The sequence below is a fragment of the Athene noctua genome, chromosome 27 (genome assembly GCF_965140245.1).
Source record: "Athene noctua chromosome 27, bAthNoc1.hap1.1, whole genome shotgun sequence".
NCBI lineage: Eukaryota > Metazoa > Chordata > Aves > Strigiformes > Strigidae > Athene > Athene noctua.
The window spans coordinates 3787245-3805099 of record NC_134063.1 but is presented as its reverse complement, the minus strand read 5'-3'; positions in this window follow the sequence as shown (position 1 = coordinate 3805099).

The window sequence follows — 17855 nt, the reverse complement described above, 5'->3', positions numbered from 1 at the left end:
AGCAGAGTGGCAGGGGGTGTAGGTGTGTTCAGAGAGGAGGAGGTGTTCTCCAGAGGCGCACTCATTTTCAGACCAGAGGTGGTGGCAGGAGGTGGGCTTGTCCCAGGAGCAGAGGAGGGTGTTTCTGCAAGAAGCGTGGTGGGAGAGGCTGTTAACTCCGTAGCTGTGGTGATGACAACAGCAGGAGTGGGTGTTCCACCAGGGCTGGAAGTGACTGTGGTGGTTGTTTCAACAGCTGTTGTGCTTGTTTCTGCTCCTGAGGAGAGGAGTGTGGAGGTTGTCTCCAGAGTAGACAATTGTGTTTGCTTGGAGGAGGCTGAAGGTGTCGTCTCAGGAGTGGTTGTGGACTGGGCAGCCGGGCTGGAGGGTTCCTCCGTGGTGAAGACCATAGTGGTTGCCTCGAGGATTGTCTTACCTGCAGCGGTAGCGGTGGAGGCTGTCAGCAGAGTGGCGGTGGGTGTAGGTGAGATCAGAGTGGAGGAGGTGTTCTCCAGAGGCGCACTCATTTTCAGCGCCGAGGTGGTAGCAGGAGGTGGGCTTGTCCCAGGAGCAGAGGAGGGTGTTTCTGCAAGAAGCGTGGTGGGAGCGGCTGTTAACTCCGTAGCTCTGGTGATGACAACAGCAGGAGTGGGTGTTCCACCAGGGCTGGAAGTGACTGCGGTGGTTGTTTCAACAGCTGTTGTGCTTGTTTCTGCTCCTGAGGCGAGGAGTGTGGAGGTTGTCTCCAGAGTAGACAATTGTGTTTGCTTGGAGGAGGCTGAAGGTGTCTTCTCAGGAGTGGTTGTGGACTGGGCAGCCGGGCTGGAGGGTTCCTCCGTGCTGGAGAAGAGTACAGTGGATGCCTCGAGGGTTGACTTGCCTGCAGCGGTAGCGGTGGAGGCTGTCAGCAGAGTGGCGGTGGGTGTAGGTGTGTTCAGAGAGGAGGAGGTGTTCTCCAGAGGCGCACTCATTTTCAGAGCCGAGGTGGTGGCAGGAGTTGGGCTTGTCCCAGGAGCAGAGGAGGGTGTTTCTGCAAGAAGCGTGGTGGGAGAGGCTGTTAACTCCGTAGCTCTGGTGATGACAACAGCAGGAGTGGGTGTTCCACCAGGGCTGGAAGTGACTGCGGTGGTTGTTTCAACAGCTGTTGTGCTTGTTTCTGCTCCTGAGGAGGGGAGTGTGGAGGTTGTCTCCAGAGTAGACAATTGTGTTTGCTTGGAGGAGGCTGAAGGTGTCGTCTCAGGAGTGGTTGTGGACTGGGCAGCCGGGCTGGAGGGTTCCTCCATGGTCGAGAAGAGCACAGTGGATGCCTCGAGGGTTGACTTGCCTGCAGAGGTAGCTGTGGAAACTGTAAGGAGAGTGGAGGTGGGTGTAGGTGTGATCAGAGTGGCGGAGGTGTTCTCCAGAGGCGCACTCATTTTCAGAGCCGAGGTGGTGGCAGGAGGTGGGCTTGTCCCAGGAGCAGAGGAGGGTGTTTCTGCAAGAAGCGTGGTGGGAGAGGCTGTTAACTCCGTAGCTGTGGTGATGACAACAGCAGGAGTGGTTGCTCCACCAGGGCTGGAATTGACTGCCGTGGTTGTTTCAATAGCTGTTGTGCTCGTTTCTGCTCCTGAGGAGAGGAGTGTGGAGGTTGTCTCCAGAGTAGACAATTGTGTTTGCTTGGAGGAGGCTGGAGGTGTCTTCTCAAGAGTGGTTGTGGACTCGTCAGCCGGGCTGGAGGGTTCCTCTTTTGTGGAGAAGAGCACAGTGGATGCCTGGAGGGTTGACTTGCCTGCAGCGGTAGCACTGGAGGCTGTCAGCAGAGTGGCGGTGGGTGTCGGTGTGTTCAGAGAGGAGGAGGTGTTCTCCAGAGGCGCACTCATTTTCAGACCAGAGGTGGTGGCTGGAGGTGGGCTTGTCCCAGGAGCAGAGGAGGGTGTTTCTGCAAGAAGCGTGGTGGGAGAGGCTGTTAACTCCGTAGCTGTGGTGATGACAACAGCAGGAGTGGTTGTTCCACCAGGGCTGGAAGTGACTGTGGTGGTTGTTTCAACAGCTGTTGTGCTTGTTTCTGCTCCTGAGGAGAGGAGTGTGGAGGTTGTCTCCAGAGTAGACAATTGTGTTTGCTTGGAGGAGGCTGAAGGTGTCGTCTCAGGAGTGGTTGTGGACTGGGCAGCCGGGCTGGAGGGTTCCTCCGTGGTGAAGACCATAGTGGTTGCCTCGAGGATTGTCTTACCTGCAGCGGTAGCGGTGGAGGCTGTCAGCAGAGTGGCGGTGGGTGTAGGTGAGATCAGAGTGGAGGAGGTGTTCTTCAGAGGCGCACTCATTTTCAGATCCGAGGTGGTAGCAGGAGGTGGGCTTGTCCCAGGAGCAGAGGAGGGTGTTTCTGCAAGAAGCGTGGTGGGAGAGGCTGTTAACTCCATAGCTGTGTTTATTACAACAGCAGGAGTGGGTGTTCCACCAGGGCTGGAAATGACTGTGGTAGTTCTTTCAACAGCTGTTGTGCTCGTTTCTGCTCCTGAGGAGAGGAGTGTGGAGGTTGTCTCCAGAGTAGACAATTGTGTTTGCTTGGAGGAGGCTGAAGGTGTCGTCTCAGGAGTGGTTGTGGACTGGGCAGCCGGGCTGGAGGGTTCCTCCATGGTGGAGAAGAGCACAGTGGATGCCTCAAGGGTTGACTTGCCTGCAGCGGTAGCTGTGGAAACTGTAAGGAGAGTGGAGGTGGGTGTAGGTGTGTTCAGAGAGGAGGAGGTGTTCTCCAGAGGCGCACTCTTTTTCAGAGCCGAGGTGGTGGCAGGAGGTGGGCTTGTCCCAGGAGCAGAGGAGGGTGTTTCTGCAAGAAGCGTGGTGGGAGAGGCTGTTAACTCCGTAGCTCTGGTGATGACAACAGCAGGAGTGGTTGTTCCACCAGGGCTGGAAGTGACTGCGGTGGTTGTTTCAACTGATGGTGCGCTCTTTTCTGCTCCTGAGGAGAGGAGTGTGGAGGTTGTCTCCAGAATAGACAATTGTGTTTGCTTGGAGGAGGCTGAAGGTGTCTTCTCAGGAGTGGTTGTGGACTGGGGAGCCGGGCTGGAGGGTTCCTCCGTGCTGGAGAAGAGCACAGTGGATGCCTCGGGGGTTGACTTGCCTGCAGCGGTAGCGGTGGAGGCTGTCAGCAGAGTGGAGGTGCGTGTAGGTGTGTTCAGAGAGGAGGAGGTGTTCTCCAGAGGCGCACTCATTTTCAGAGCCGAGGTGGTGGCAGGAGGTGGGCTTGTCCCAGGAGCAGAGGAGGGTGTTTCTGCAAGAATCGTGGTGGGAGAGGCTGTTAACTCCATAGCTGTGTTTATTACAACAGCAGGAGTGGGTGTTCCACCAGGGCTGGAAATGACTGTGGTAGTTCTTTCAACAGCTGTTGTGCTCGTTTCTGCTCCTGAGGAGAGGAGTGTGGAGGTTGTCTCCAGAGTAGACAATTGTGTTTGCTTGGAGGAGGCTGGCTTCCTCTCAGGAGTGGTTGTGGACTGGGCAGCCGTGCTGGAGGGTTCCTCCATGGTGAAGACCATAGTGGTTGCCTTGAGGGTTGACTTGCCTGCAGCGGTAGCGGTGGAGGCTGTCAGCAGAGTGGCGGTGGGTGTAGGTTTGTTCAGAGAGGAGGAGTTGTTCTCCAGAGGTGCACTCATTTTCAGATCCGGGCTGGTGGCAGGAGGTGGGCTTGTCCCAGGAGCAGAGGAGGGTGTTTCTGCAAGAAGCGTGGTGGGAGAGGCTGTTAACTCCGTAGCTGTGGTGATGACAACAGCAGGAGTGGGTGTTCCACCAGGGCTGGAAGTGACTGCGGTGGTTGTTTCAACAGCTGTTGTGCTTGTTTCTGCTCCTGAGGCGAGGAGTGTGGAGGTTGTCTCCAGAGTAGACAATTGTGTTTGCTTGGAGGAGGCTGGCTTCGTCTCAGGAGTGGTTGTGGACTGGGCAGCCGGGCTGGAGTGTTCCTCCGTGGTGAAGACCATAGTGGTTGCCTCGAGGGTTGACTTGCCTGCAGCGGTAGCGGTGGAGGCTGTCAGCAGAGTGGAGGTGGGTGTAGGTGTTTTCAGAGTGGAGGAGGTGTTCTCCAGAGACGCAGTCATTTTCAGAGCCGAGGTGGTGGCAGGAGGTGGGCTTGTCCCAGGAGCAGAGGAGGGTGTTTCTGCAAGAAGCGTGGTGGGAGAGGCTGTTAACTCCGTAGCTGTGGTGATGACAACAGCAGGAGTGGGTGTTCCACCAGGGCTGGAAGTGACTGCGGTGGTTGTTTCAACAGCTGGTGCGCTCGTTTCTGCTCCTGAGGAGAGGAGTGTGGAGGTTGTCTCCAGAGTAGACAGTTGTGTTTGCTTGGAGGAGGCTGAAGGTGTCGTCTCAGGAGTGGTTGTGGACTGGGCAGCCGGGCTGGAGGGTTCCTCCATGGTGGAGAAGAGCACAGTGGATGCCTCAAGGGTTGACTTGCCTGCAGCGGTAGCTGTGGAAACTGTAAGGAGAGTGGAGGTGGGTGTAGGTGTGATCAGAGTGGCGGAGGTGTTCTCCAGAGGCGCACTCATTTTCAGAGCCGAGGTGGTGGCAGGAGGTGGGCTTGTCCCAGGAGCAGAGGAGGGTGTTTCTGCAAGAAGCGTGGTGGGAGAGGATGTTAACTCCGTAGCTGTGGTGATGACAACAGCAGGAGTGGTTGCTCCACCAGGGCTGGAAGTGACTGCCGTGGTTGTTTCAACTGATGGTGCGCTCGTTTCTGCTCCTGAGGAGAGGAGTGTGGAGGTTGTCTCCAGAGTAGACAATTGTGTTTGCTTGGAGGAGGCTGGAGGTGTCTTCTCAAGAGTGGTTGTGGACTGGGCAGCCGGGCTGGAGGGTTCCTCTTTTGTGGAGAAGAGCACAGTGGATGCCTGGAGGGTTGACTTGCCTGCAGCGGTAGCGGTGGAGGCTGTCAGCAGAGTGGAGGTGGCTGTAGGTGTGTTCAGAGAGGAGGAGGTGTTCTCCAGAGGCGCACTCATTTTCAGAGCCGAGGTGGTGGCAGGAGGTGGCCTTGTCCCAGGAGCAGAGGAGGGTGTTTCTGCAAGAAGCGTGGTGGGAGAGGCTGTTAACTCCGTAGCTGTGGTGATGACAACAGCAGGAGTGGTTGTTCCACCAGGGCTGGAAGTGACTGCGGTGGTTGTTTCAACTGATGGTGCGCTCGATTCTGCTCCTGAGGCCAGGAGTGTGGAGGTTGTCTCCAGAATAGACAATTGTGTTTGTTTGGAGGAGGCTGAAGGTGTCGTCTCAGGAGTGGTTGTGGACTGGGCAGCCCGGCTGGAGGGTTGCTCCGTGCTGGAGAAGAGCACAGTGGATGCCTCGAGGGTTGACTTGCCTGCAGCTGTAGCAGTGGAGGCTGTCAGCAGAGTGGCAGGGGGTGTAGGTGTGTTCAGAGAGGAGGAGGTGTTCTCCAGAGGCGCACTCATTTTCAGACCAGAGGTGGTGGCAGGAGGTGGGCTTGTCCCAGGAGCAGAGGAGGGTGTTTCTGCAAGAAGCGTGGTGGGAGAGGCTCTTAACTCCGTAGCTGTGGTGATGACAACAGCAGGAGTGGGTGTTCCACCAGGGCTGGAAGTGACTGTGGTGGTTGTTTCAACAGCTGTTGTGCTTGTTTCTGCTCCTGAGGAGAGGAGTGTGGAGGTTGTCTCCAGAGTAGACAATTGTGTTTTCTTGGAGGAGGCTGAAGGTGTCGTCTCAGGAGTGGTTGTGGACAGGGCAGCCAGGCTGGAGGGTTCATCCTTTGTGGAGAAGAGCACAGTGGATGCCTCGAGGGTTGACTTGACTGCAGCGGTAGCGGTGGAGGCTGTCAGCAGAGTGGCGGTGGGTGTCGGTGTGTTCAGAGTGGAGGAGGTGTTCTCCAGAGGCGCACTCATTTTCAGAGCCGAGGTGGTGGCAGGAGGTGGGCTTGTCCCAGGAGCAGAGGAGCGTGTTTCTGCAAGAAGCGTGGTGGGAGAGGCTGTTAACTCCGTAGCTCTGGTGATGACAACAGCAGGAGTGGTTGCTCCACCAGGGCTGGAAGTGACTGCCGTGGTTGTTTCAACAGCTGTTGTTCTCGTTTCTGCTCCTGAGGAGAGGAATATGGAGGTTGTCTCCATAGTAGACAATTGTGTTTGCTTGGAGGAAGCTGAAGGTGTCTTCTCAGGAGTGGTTGTGGACTGGGCAGCCGTGCTGGAGGGTTCCTCCATGGTGAAGACCATAGTGGTTGCCTTGAGGGTTGACTTGCCTGCAGCGGTAGCGGTGGAGGCTGTCAGCAGAGTGGCGGTGGGTGTAGGTGTGTTCAGAGAGGAGGAGTTGTTCTCCAGAGGTGCACTCATTTTCAGATCCGGGCTGGTGGCAGGAGGTGGGCTTGTCCCAGGAGCAGAGGAGCGTGTTTCTGTAAGAAGCGTGGTGGGAGAGGCTGTTAACTCCGTAGCTGTGGTGATGACAACAGCAGGAGTGGGTGTTCCACCAGGGCTGGAAGTGACTGCGGTGGTTGTTTCAACAGCTGTTGTGCTTGTTTCTGCTCCTGAGGAGAGGAGTGTGGAGGTTGTCTCCAGAGTAGACAATTGTGTTTGCTTGGAGGAGGCTGGCTTCGTCTCAGGAGTGGTTGTGGACTGGGCAGCCGGGCTGGAGGTTTCCTCCATGGTGAAGACCATAGTGGTTGCCTTGAGGGTTGACTTGCCTGCAGCGGTAGCGGTGGAGGCTGTCAGCAGAGTGGAGGTGGGTGTAGGTGTGTTCAGAGTGGAGGAGGTGTTCTCCAGAGGCGCACTCATTTTCAGAGCTGAGGTGGTGGCAGGAGGTGGGCTTGTCCCAGGAGCAGAGGAGGGTGTTTCTGCAAGTAGCGTGGTGGGAGAGGCTGTTAACTCCGTAGCTGTGTTTATTACAACAGCAGGAGTGGGTGTTCCACCAGGGCTGGAAATGACTGTGGTAGTTCTTTCAACAGCTGTTGTGCTCGTTTCTGCTTCTGAGGAGAGGAGTGTGGAGGTTGTCTCCAGAGTAGACAATTGTGTTTGTTTGGAGGAGGCTGAAGGTGTCGTCTCAGGAGTGGTTGTGGACTGGGCAGCCGTGCTGGAGGGTTCCTCCGTGCTGGAGAAGTGTACAGTGGATGCCTCGAGGATTGTATTACCTGCATAGGTAGCGGTGGAGGCTGTCAGCAGAGTGGCGGTGGGTGTAGGTGTGTTCAGAGAGGAGGAGTTGTTCTCCAGAGGTGCACTCATTTTCAGATCCGGGCTGGTGGCAGGAGGTGGGCTTGTCCCAGGAGCAGAGGAGGGTGTTTCTGCAAGAAGCGTGGTGGGAGCGGCTGTTAACTCCGTAGCTCTGGTGATGACAACAGCAGGAGTGGGTGTTCCACCAGAGCTGGAAGTGACTGCGGTTGTTGTTTCAACAGCTGTTGTGCTTGTTTCTGTTCCTGAGGAGAGGAGTGTGGGTGTTGTCTCCAGAGTAGACAATTGTGTTTGCTTGGAGGAGGCTGGCTTCGTCTCAGGAGTGGTTGTGGACTGGGCAGCCGTGCTGGAGGGTTCCTCCGTGGTGAAGACCATAGTGGTTGCCTCAAGGGTTGACTTGCCTGCAGCGGTAGCGGTGGAGGCTGTCAGCAGAGTGGCGGTGGGTGTAGGTGTGGTCAGAGTGGCGGAGGTGTTCTCCAGAGGCGCACTCAGTTTCAGAGCCGAGGTGGTGGCAGGAGGTGGGCTTGTCCCAGGAGCAGAGGAGGGTGTTTCTGCAAGAAGCGTGGTGGGAGAGGCTGTTAACTCCGTAGCTCTGGTGATGACAACAGCAGGAGTGGGTGTTCCACCAGGGCTGGAAGTGACTGCGGTGGTTGTTTCAACAGCTGTTGTGCTTTTTTCTGCTCCTGAAGAGAGGAGTGTGGTGGTTGTCTCCAGAGTAGACAATTGTGTTTGCTTGGAGGAGGCTGAAGGTGTCGTCTCAGGAGTGGTTGTGGACTGGGCAGCCGGGCTGGAGGGTTCCTCCATGGTGGAGAAGAGCACAGTGGATGCCTCAAGGGTTGACTTGCCTGCAGCTGTAGCTGTGGAAACTGTAAGGAGAGTGGAGGTGGGTGTAGGTGTGTTCAGAGAGGAGGAGGTGTTCTCCAGAGGCGCACTCATTTTCAGATCCGAGGTGGTGGCAGGAGGTGGGCTTGTCCCAGGAGCAGAGGAGGGTGTTTCTGCAAGAAGCGTGGTGGGAGAGGCTGTTAACTCCGTAGCTGTGGTGATGACAACAGCAGGAGTGGTTGCTCCACCAGGGCTGGAAGTGACTGCGGTGGTTGTTTCAACAGCTGTTGCGCTCGTTTCTGCTCCTGAGGAGGGGAGTGTGGAGGTTGTCTCCAGATTAGAGTGATATACTTGTGTGTATGATGCTGAGGTTGTCGTCCTAGATGTAGACCTGGACTTCTCATCTGTGCTGGAGTTTTCTACTCTGGTCAGATATGCTTTAGTGTTTGTCTCAAGTGTTGATATACTTTCAGCAGTAGTTGTTGAGGTTGTCATGAGAATAGCATTGGGTGTCTTTGTTTTCACAGTTGTGGTGATGTTCTTTGTAACAGTGGTCTTATGATGACCTATGCTTGTTTCTGCACCTTGTGTTGTTCCGGGAGTAGTGATGGCTCTTCCTGTTTTTTTTAGGAAAAGTTTTAAGTCAGTAATTTTTAAACATTTTATTAAATAATTAATATAACTGAGGATTTCCCTTTGCAGTAAAGCTCTTTTCAAATAAGGAAATCCGTTTGTTCCTTCTCGTCATTTTTACACTTTGCTTTTTTTTATGGCCTTGTTGATTTTTAACCGTGAGTACTAGTATTATTCTACTTATTGCAGGAGAGATTTTGCTGAGAATTCCCCCACAAGCAATATAATTATTTTCACTTATAATTCATGTAACTACCATTCTCCAGTTCTTTTTGTCCTCCTCATTTTTTTGTAAGGCGTAGAGAAAAGGGTCAAAGACTGAATTTTCAGATATTGTTCTATTAGTTTATTGAATACTCTTGAGCTATTTCAAAATTTTGAATATATTTCATTGAGGGACATATTGTAATGTTTTGTCTGCCATTCTCATATTACAAAACAGCAGTAGATACCCAAATGGATCTATGTAGTGGTCAAGAATATAATTTTTATGAAGTCCAACGTATTTCAAATTTCTTTTTACGTAAGCATCATATATCAGTACTTTTTTGTTTTGTTTTGTTTTTCTGAATTGACAGCATCTGAAAAATCTGCTGTTCATCCATATCTACTTCACTGAATGACAACACAATACCTGTGTGTTTGTCAGCGTAAAATAATTTCTCTCTTCCCTTGAGGTATATGCAAATGTTCAAAATCATCTTGATTTTCTTCTTCTAAGGAGGGGCCCATTCTATTAATAATCCTTTAAGGGAATCACACCCCTTGTCTCCACGGTCTCTCCCTTGTCAGGTTGGTTGTGTCACCTCAAAAGATTCTCTTCTCATGAGGCACACCAGCCTGGTTAGGTAACACTTGTGCTTAACACCCCCCAGGAAACTGATAGGGTTGATGTTCTGCCTCAATTAGTGCCGTTACAGAAAGAAGTGGTGGGGAAAGGCAGAGGCACTCTGACCAAGCTATTCAAAATGTAAGGAATCGCCATCATATCCCAGCATCCTAGCAAACAATTTCTGTTGTCACAATACGCTTGATGAACGACTGAACAGAATAATTTGTGTGGATTTCGGCACGCAGATGTTTGTTCTCCTTGCAGTGCCGCAAGACCTGAGCTCGCTGCGCACCCACCTGGAGCCGCTTAGCTGTGAGCCACCCCCAGCCTAGCGGCTGCATTGCCACATTTAAATGCTGTGTGAAGCAAACCAACAAACACTCCTTCTTAGTGTGACTTCTTAGTCACTATTCTATCATGATCCAGTGCTAAGCAAAGCACAGCTCTATCCTTTACATGGAAAAATAATGCCCTGCCCCTTCCCTGTTCCTTTATCTTCATTTTCTTTTTAGTTTCCAAACTCAATCAAGTGAGGGTCTAGCATTTTTGTGCATGAGAGGGCTTGGGAGGCCGCAGAATACTAAAAATAACAGGCATGGTAATACTAATGCTTACAACAAGTTCAGAGGTAAGACTCCATGAAAGTACATTCCCTATTGGCAGAAAGGATGCAAATCTGTATAATCAGGAATACCTTCTTTAAAAAAATATGTTATACTGGAATCCCCGTAACCTGTTGTCTCTAGAGAAAGAGAGAGAAAGAGAGAAAGAGAGAGAAAGAAAAAAGAGAGAAAGAGAAATAGAGAGAGAAACAGAGAAAGAAAAAAGAAAGAAAAAGAGGAAGAGAGAGAAAGAAAGAGAGAAAGAAAGAGAGAAAGAGAGAAAGAAAGAAAGAGAGAAAGAGAGAAAGAAAGAAAGAAAGAAAGAAAGAAAGAAAGAAAGAAAGAAAGAGAGAAAGAGAGAGAGAAAGAGAAAGAGGGAAAGAAGGAAAGACAGAAGGAAAGACAGGAAAGACAAAGGAAAGAAGGAAAGAAGGAAAGAGAGAAGGAAAGAAGGAAATAAAGAAAAGTTAAATTCTGCCCTTTTTCTGTACTATCTGGGGATTTAAGCCATTCCTAGCAACGTCTAATAATTTGCTCTGTTTTTTTTTTCCAGACTACCAAAGGAGGGGGCCAAACACAATGAACTAATTTTGTCTCGTATCTTCACTGGTGTAGCTCTAGGTCTGTACCTTGGTATTGATATCTTGACAAAGTTCCGGTAACACAGAACAATATTTGCTCTCTGTACAATGGGATGGATGATTTGCTTTCAGGCTATGCAAGCAGCTCCTGTGATTCACAGAGGCTAACCTCTCTCTATCTCAAACCAGTCCTCTAGCCAGCAAACTGGGAGCACATGTTTAACAGTAATTGGATATATTCATATTTAGGTAGTAATTTTGCATACATTGAAATACTGAGGTTGAATTGCAAACTACAGAACCAAGGACATGATTACCTGTCCTTCTAGCGGAGCAGTATTCACCAAAATATCTAAGTCTCATCACAGTACGCATACTACAGTGCACCGTGGATTCCCTCATCCCAGTCAGGAATTTGTAAAGCACTAGGACAATAGTTTTCACGCTCAAAATCAAAGCTAGGATTTTTTGAGATGCAGTGGCAAAAGGTGAATACTTTCACATCAACTGGCAAAACGTTACCCATTTAAAATCTGAAATTCTTGTGCAGATTTCTATACACCAGCTGAGATGAAAACAGCCAAAAGGCTACTGGGAGAGAGTAAATTAATCTAATTTAATACAGTTTTTACATTATGCAAGTTTTTTGGAGCCTATATCGTTTAAAGCAATGTTTAGCTTGTGTTTCCCCTCTAATTCAGTATTAAAACGTTAATTGTCTTTATGTTAAAACTAACTAATATCAGTTAAGCTACTGGTTGTGTGAACAAAGGTTTTTTATATGTTTTTACTAGTTGGGAACGGTCAGTGTTAGGTTAATGGTTGGACGATGATTTTCAAGGTCTTTTCCAACCTGGATGATTCTGTGATTCTGTAATGCATTTGAAACTTGTTCTTCATTGATTTGAATTAATTCTCCTGAATATCTTTCTTTGGATAGCTCTGTAAGTCATTGGGACTTAACTCCTAAATATCCTATTTATTTAACAAAATGAGATTTATACTCCTTTGAGTAACCACTACCACAAAACTGCTTTTCCATATAGAAATCAAGCAATTCAAACTTGAATTTTTTAAAAAAGATTGAATTTTAAAATTATTAAATGCCTTCTAGTTTTTAAATTCAGAGGTATTTACAAAGCTAATTTTCATTTTATAAGAAAAACCATTTCAGTGACTTGAGCATTCCAGAGCCTCAGACCTATATCATTTTGTTGCCATTGAAAATGTCATTCTTATTTTTCAGATATCACTTTTTCATGGGTAAAAACTACAAAATTTGAAAGCATTGTAAAATTTTCAAAATATTTCTAGCTTGATTATTCTCTAGAAACATTTATGCTTTGGACTTTTTTTCCTTTTTTTTTTTTTAATGAATTAAAACCTGAAGATTCTACATGAGCAGTTTATTAAGTAAATATTGACATCTCATTCTTTTAATAAAACATAAGAAATTAACTTTTGTTGCTGAAAACAAATATTTTATATTTTGGCTTTTGCTAAATGAAATTACATCACCTCAGCTTTTGTTATCACCTCCCCATTTTTATTCACTAAAGCTAGAAAACCATATGTCTTCCTTTCTGTTATTTTATACCTTTAACTGATGAAAACTTGTGTAAATGTGAGTGTTAAAAAATGACAAGGCAATGAGAAAGGTAAGCGTGCCACTCAAAAGTGTATGGCAAAGGGTTTTTCACTTGTGCCACAAGGTAAATTCTGAATAGATTTAATCGGCAGTATTGTTTGAAGTACTTACACAGATATGAGTAAGTTCTGTTATCTTTGATTCTAGCTTTTAGTGGTAGTAATTTCATTTTAAAAATATGTAAACCTTTACAGAATATATTGACATTTTTTTCTGTCAAAGTAGCAAATAAATTAAACTTACCTGAAAGGCAGCATAATGTTATAATAATATATAGAAACTTCTGTTTATATGGCGATAAATTTGTTGTCCAATCCATCTCTTTTTCTTACGTGATTAGTTTTACCAGCTGAGTCCAAAATTCCCTTCAGTATCTGCTGCACTCTTGGTAACACGGAAATAACTCTCACAACCAAGTGAAGAAGATGAGTCTGATGGTCAAGGTGAAATGTTCTTAAACCAAAGCACCTTGCATAATGCCAGCACTTTGCTGAGGGGTTGGTGAGTGACACACCTGCTTGTAGCTAACAGCCAAGGATTTTAAAATTAGAATATGGTACTTTCCCTCTAGGTAAGGTAAATAAGAAACTTGCTGCTTGAAAAGGTCAGTGTGTGTTAATCTTAGCATGAAAAGATCTGGAATGGGGACTAGTCTACACCCTTAAGAAGGCCACAATCACACATTCATCTCTTAGATATTTAAGTTCAGGGTGGATATATAACAGAGAGGAAGACAGTAGTATTCTCAGTTTTACATTTATGTTTCAGTGTCACAACTGAACTTTTTATGGATACTGAGAAAATATTTCCTGATGCTAATTTGCGGATTGCTGTGTACTAATAAAGGCCCAGTTTGACTGTTTAAGAAAAAGCTCATTGGACTCATCTTTCCTAGGTGAAATGTGCAGATTTTTTGGGGCCGAGGTTATATCCACTGACATAATTGCAAACAGACCACTTTGCTTAGTCTCAGTGGCCCCCTGGAATTTCTTCCATTGCAGCTGAATGGGTAAAATGGACAAAAGGATTCAGGAAAACATCTTTGAGAGAATGCACAAAAGTAGACAGATGGATCAAATGGCAAAATTCAGCAAATTCATCTGCTGCTATTGCTAGATAACTGTAGTCATAGATAACAAAAGTGTAGTTTAAGGCAGAAGGACTGCCACATCCATGAATTCAGATTATTATTTAAAAGGTTTTCAACTATTTTGGACCATTGCCAACATGGAATGCGTTTGACACTTTATGCCTCTTGAATTGTCATGGTTAATCTACAAAGGATATGAAAATCTACAGATGTACAATCTCTGTTTGGCTTTGGGTTCCCTCATCCCTGAAGTCCTGTCCTTGTTCTCTTTCCAGTGCCCTGTTTCTCTTTCCTCTCACAGTTCTTCCAAACATGAAACTTCTTGTTCAGATGGACCCAGGGAAAAAAAAAAATCTTATCTGCATTTTCCATTACATTCTAGTTAACAGTTCTCACTAAGTCATGTATTTTGGCTAGAGAAATGGCCAACACTTTTTTCATACCTGTTTCCTGATGGAGAGGCTTCATGACCAACTAAATTCTAGGTCTAGAGGGTTAGTTTTCAAATGGTAGCTAGTAATGCCTGCAGAAAAGAAAATGTTTGTCTGCATGCCCTAGAAAGTCTCTAGCATACAATCATAATTCAATCAGCTGGTTTATGAGTGTTAGTGAAATATTTAGATTGGATTGAAAAATCAAGTTACATTTGCTGTGTTGTACAACTTGTAGGGTACTCTTCTGCTTTGAATATCTAAGTTGTTTTGTAAATGCTTGAGATAAATTACATGAAAAACACCCTTTTCATGAATAAAGAACTAGAAAACACTGGCTAATACATTCCTAACAAAACTAAAGTAAATTCAGTTTTCCTACTTGAATAACTAAATGGTTCTTAGAACCCTGGATGTGTTCACATAAATACGATTTCTCTGTAAAATGCAATTTCCATTTGTTTATGTGATACAAAGACACTCTTAATTGCTTGGTTTGCACTGGTTGGATAACATATAAAGATTAAAAGTTCCTCCTAAAGTTTCTGAGATTACAGCAAACACATATGTCATGGTCTGAGGGACTGACGTGTGTGTGTTCTTGCCTGGTTGTGCAAGCAGTTCACCACACATCCTTGACCTTTCTTCAAGTGTTAGTAAGGGAGAAACAATTTGTGATTCACAAATCATTTTTGCTTGGTTAGCAACTGTCTTTAACACGATCTTTCTTTTGTTTTATCTTTATGCATAAAAAAGGTTAAAAAATTGGAGGGCAAGGGAATCATCCCAGCTTGCTTAGAGTCATGTGGAAAGAAAGAGAGATGTAATATAAAAATAAAAAATAAAAAGAGGTAAATAAAACTGAAACAAAGGAGCTTTGGGAATAGTTCTGAGAATCTCAAAGGTGTATGCAAAAAGATGCAACCCCCCTGATTTCACTTTGAATTTTCAGTACAGATAGCCAGTGCAGTCTGCTTATTGCTGTAGTCTGCTGAGTATTGAGATCCTAGATGGGAGAGCTACGCAGACACATACACCAAGAGGCAGACCTGATACTGTTAAAAAGGAATAGAATTTGCAGGCAAAATCCACTCATGGAAATAGTTACTATCAAAAACATCTTTGTGACATAAAGACAATGGTCACTACGTGGGTTGACATGAGATCCCTTAAAAAAAAAAAAAAAAAAAAAGGAAAAAGTGTTATAATATTTTCATGATGTCTCTCTAGTAACGTTTGCATAAACCAGCATAATTTCCTTTTAAGCAGCGCTCAGGTGTGGCACCTCCCTGGTAGGAACACCTAGCTGTGTACACTCCTTATTTTGCACGTGTAAGTGAAAGTGAAGGGAAAGGCCTGACTAGTTTGGAAAGAATGCAGCACCTTCAAAAAGGCTGTTGATAATTTCCTTTTTAAGTCTACCATTTTAACCAGGAATGAACTTTCTTAAGAAATCTTCAGTTCTCAAACAGGAGTAATTCTTGTACTTCTGCTGGTATGACAAAGGAAGCCTTAGTGAGAAAGCAAGACTACTTTTCTAAATAGCTTGAAAAGCAATTCATAATAAATTTCATTCTTTCCCTGTCCTGTGTTAATGAATACTCACTAGAGTAAATGATGATTTATTTGTCAGGTTTTACCAGTCTGTTTTGTAACCGAATACTTCCTTCTGCTGGTATTAACGAAGAACTACATTTTGAACACAAACCAGGTAAGGGCTGTGGAAGGAAGTGATTTCCCCTATTTCTATACTATTTTCTTTTCATTTACTTCTGGATTAGGGCATTGTTTTAGTTTTTTTGCTATTGTCTGAACAGATATCCTCTCAACAGCTCCTTTGCCAAGCTTGCCCTACACTCAAAACCCAAGTCTAGTGCAGGTAACTGCCTAAAAGTAGTAAGAAAACATGGCGTAACGTTGATGGATTAAAAGGTTGAATATAATCGGGAATTTGGACAATGTTTGCTGTGAGTGAATGCTCAGACAAAAAACTCTCTGCTGTCAAAGGGCAGAAATGTGCAGCCAAGTAGCTAATTCTACCCTGCAGCCCGAACTCATGCCCTGAAAGCCTGAGTGACTGGAGTGTTCCTCGAGGTCTGCGTGAAGGGAATACTGCATCTGCAATTCCACAACACAAGAGAGAGTTTCTAAGGAGTAAATTGACATACATAATGCATTACATGGGAAAAGTTTCCAGAAAACCATGCAAAAATCTACCTAGCTTAAGGGATATTAACGCATTTAGGATGACACTGGGGGAGAGGAGAGAAAACATCTCTGAACGAAGGTAATCTGACCCCAAATTAACTGTTTGAAATTGCTAAATGAGAGAAAAGAAACAGCTGATCACTCTTACCCAATAAATCTGTAAAACCTCTTACCTGTAGCGACGGTGCCCAGCCACACCCTGCCAGCCATCCCCGCAGTGGCCATGGGGGTCTGTTTGTCACCCCAGGCATCTGTCATGGAGTGAGGATGGTCGGGCAGCTGCATGGAACCAAGGACTAAAGGGCTCCCTCCAGGCCCCCCTGTGACCCCCACACCGGGTGCCACGAGATCAGCCAGAACCAAAATTGGGGCTGTGGGAGGTCCCCGCGTGCTGCTGCTGCTGCCAGCCAGAGGCAGAGCGGGGTCAGCTGTGGGGTGCAGACCCCAGTCTGTGGCACTTGAGGAGTTGTCTGGGGCTGGCGAGGGAGAGCAGCCTTCGGCGTTGGGGGCTGTCGGGGGGGAAATCTGTGGAGAGTTCGTGTCTTCACCCTTGTAAATGGAGGACGCCAATGTGTCTGCCATCTGTGTCACGGTGGGCTTTGGGGTGTGGGTCGAGGGGTCCATGGGCACCACTGTGGTCTTGGTGGGGTGGTGGCCCACTTCATCTGCAGCGCCTTGCCTGAGATGGGGCCTGAGAAAAACTCTGTCTTCCAGGGTTGTCCTGCTGCTTGTACCCGGGCTGTGGTTCTCCTTCAAAGCTGTCACTGGTCCCATTGCCGTGGGTTCGGCCTCTCGTGGCGTTCCCCCCATCACTGCCAGTTCATTTGTGCTGTGCACTGTGCTGCTTGCACCTGCTGATGAAATAAATAAGTCTCAATAGTTAACAAAAACTAAGAAATACGTCTTCCAAGGATAAAATTTTTATAATTTTTTTCCATTTTTAGATTTTTTTTTTTTTTTTTCCTGTAAGATTTCAGCATGCTTCCTGTTGTTTTGACATCTTTTCTCTTTTCTGAACCAGGTCTCCTGATCCGTCTGCTCCAAGCAGAGCCACTGCATGTAGCAGAGCCAAGACTCTTCCAGCCAGGGACCTACAACCCCTCTTTGCTCAAGCAATCCTCGAGCATGCAGAGTGGGTGGCACAGCAGGTTCTGCATGCAGGACCCTTGGCGAGGGAGTGTTTCCTCTGCAGCTCCCAGGAGGCAGAGAGTTTATCTGCAGTAATTAAACTTTCTCTGCTTCAAAGCTCTTGTAAAGGGTTTTTTCTTTTTTTTTTTTCTTTTTTTTTCTTTTTTTTCTTTTTTTTTCTTTTTTTTCTTTTTTTTTTTCTTTTTTTTTTTTAATTTGAATTTCCACCTCATGATTGTTGCTTTTGTCGCCTAATTCTTGCAATTTAAGATGTCAGATACGGGTAGAATATTTATTTGAGGGTAATTTGGGGGTTTGAGGCTTTAAGGCTTCCTCTAACAGTCAACATATATGTACCAGGTTTAACAAGGAACCCTCTGGTCTTCTGCAGCAGTTTTGCAGATGCACATGAGAGCTGTGTAAATGATGCAATGAATATTAAACCCCTTTTTTCTAGAAGTTTCTTCTTATACCACAATTAAGGTTGCATTCTTAGCCTCGGCTGCGATTTTACCTTTTAGTCCTTTCACCATGCTGAACTGGATTAGGACAGGTTACGTGATCAGAAATTGCAGATGCATTTTCTTTGTTGTGCTGAACTCTCAGATACAGGATATTTGCAGTCTGGGGAAAAAAATCACTGAAGATGCTGGACCTAGATTTTCTCTGTTTACAGAAATGATGTAATTTGGGCACAATCCGATCAAGTGTTAAAAAGCCTCTCACCGAATTATTACTAGAATTTAGACCTTTCTGCTATCCAAACCAAGCAGATTCAGGTATCCTTCCTTT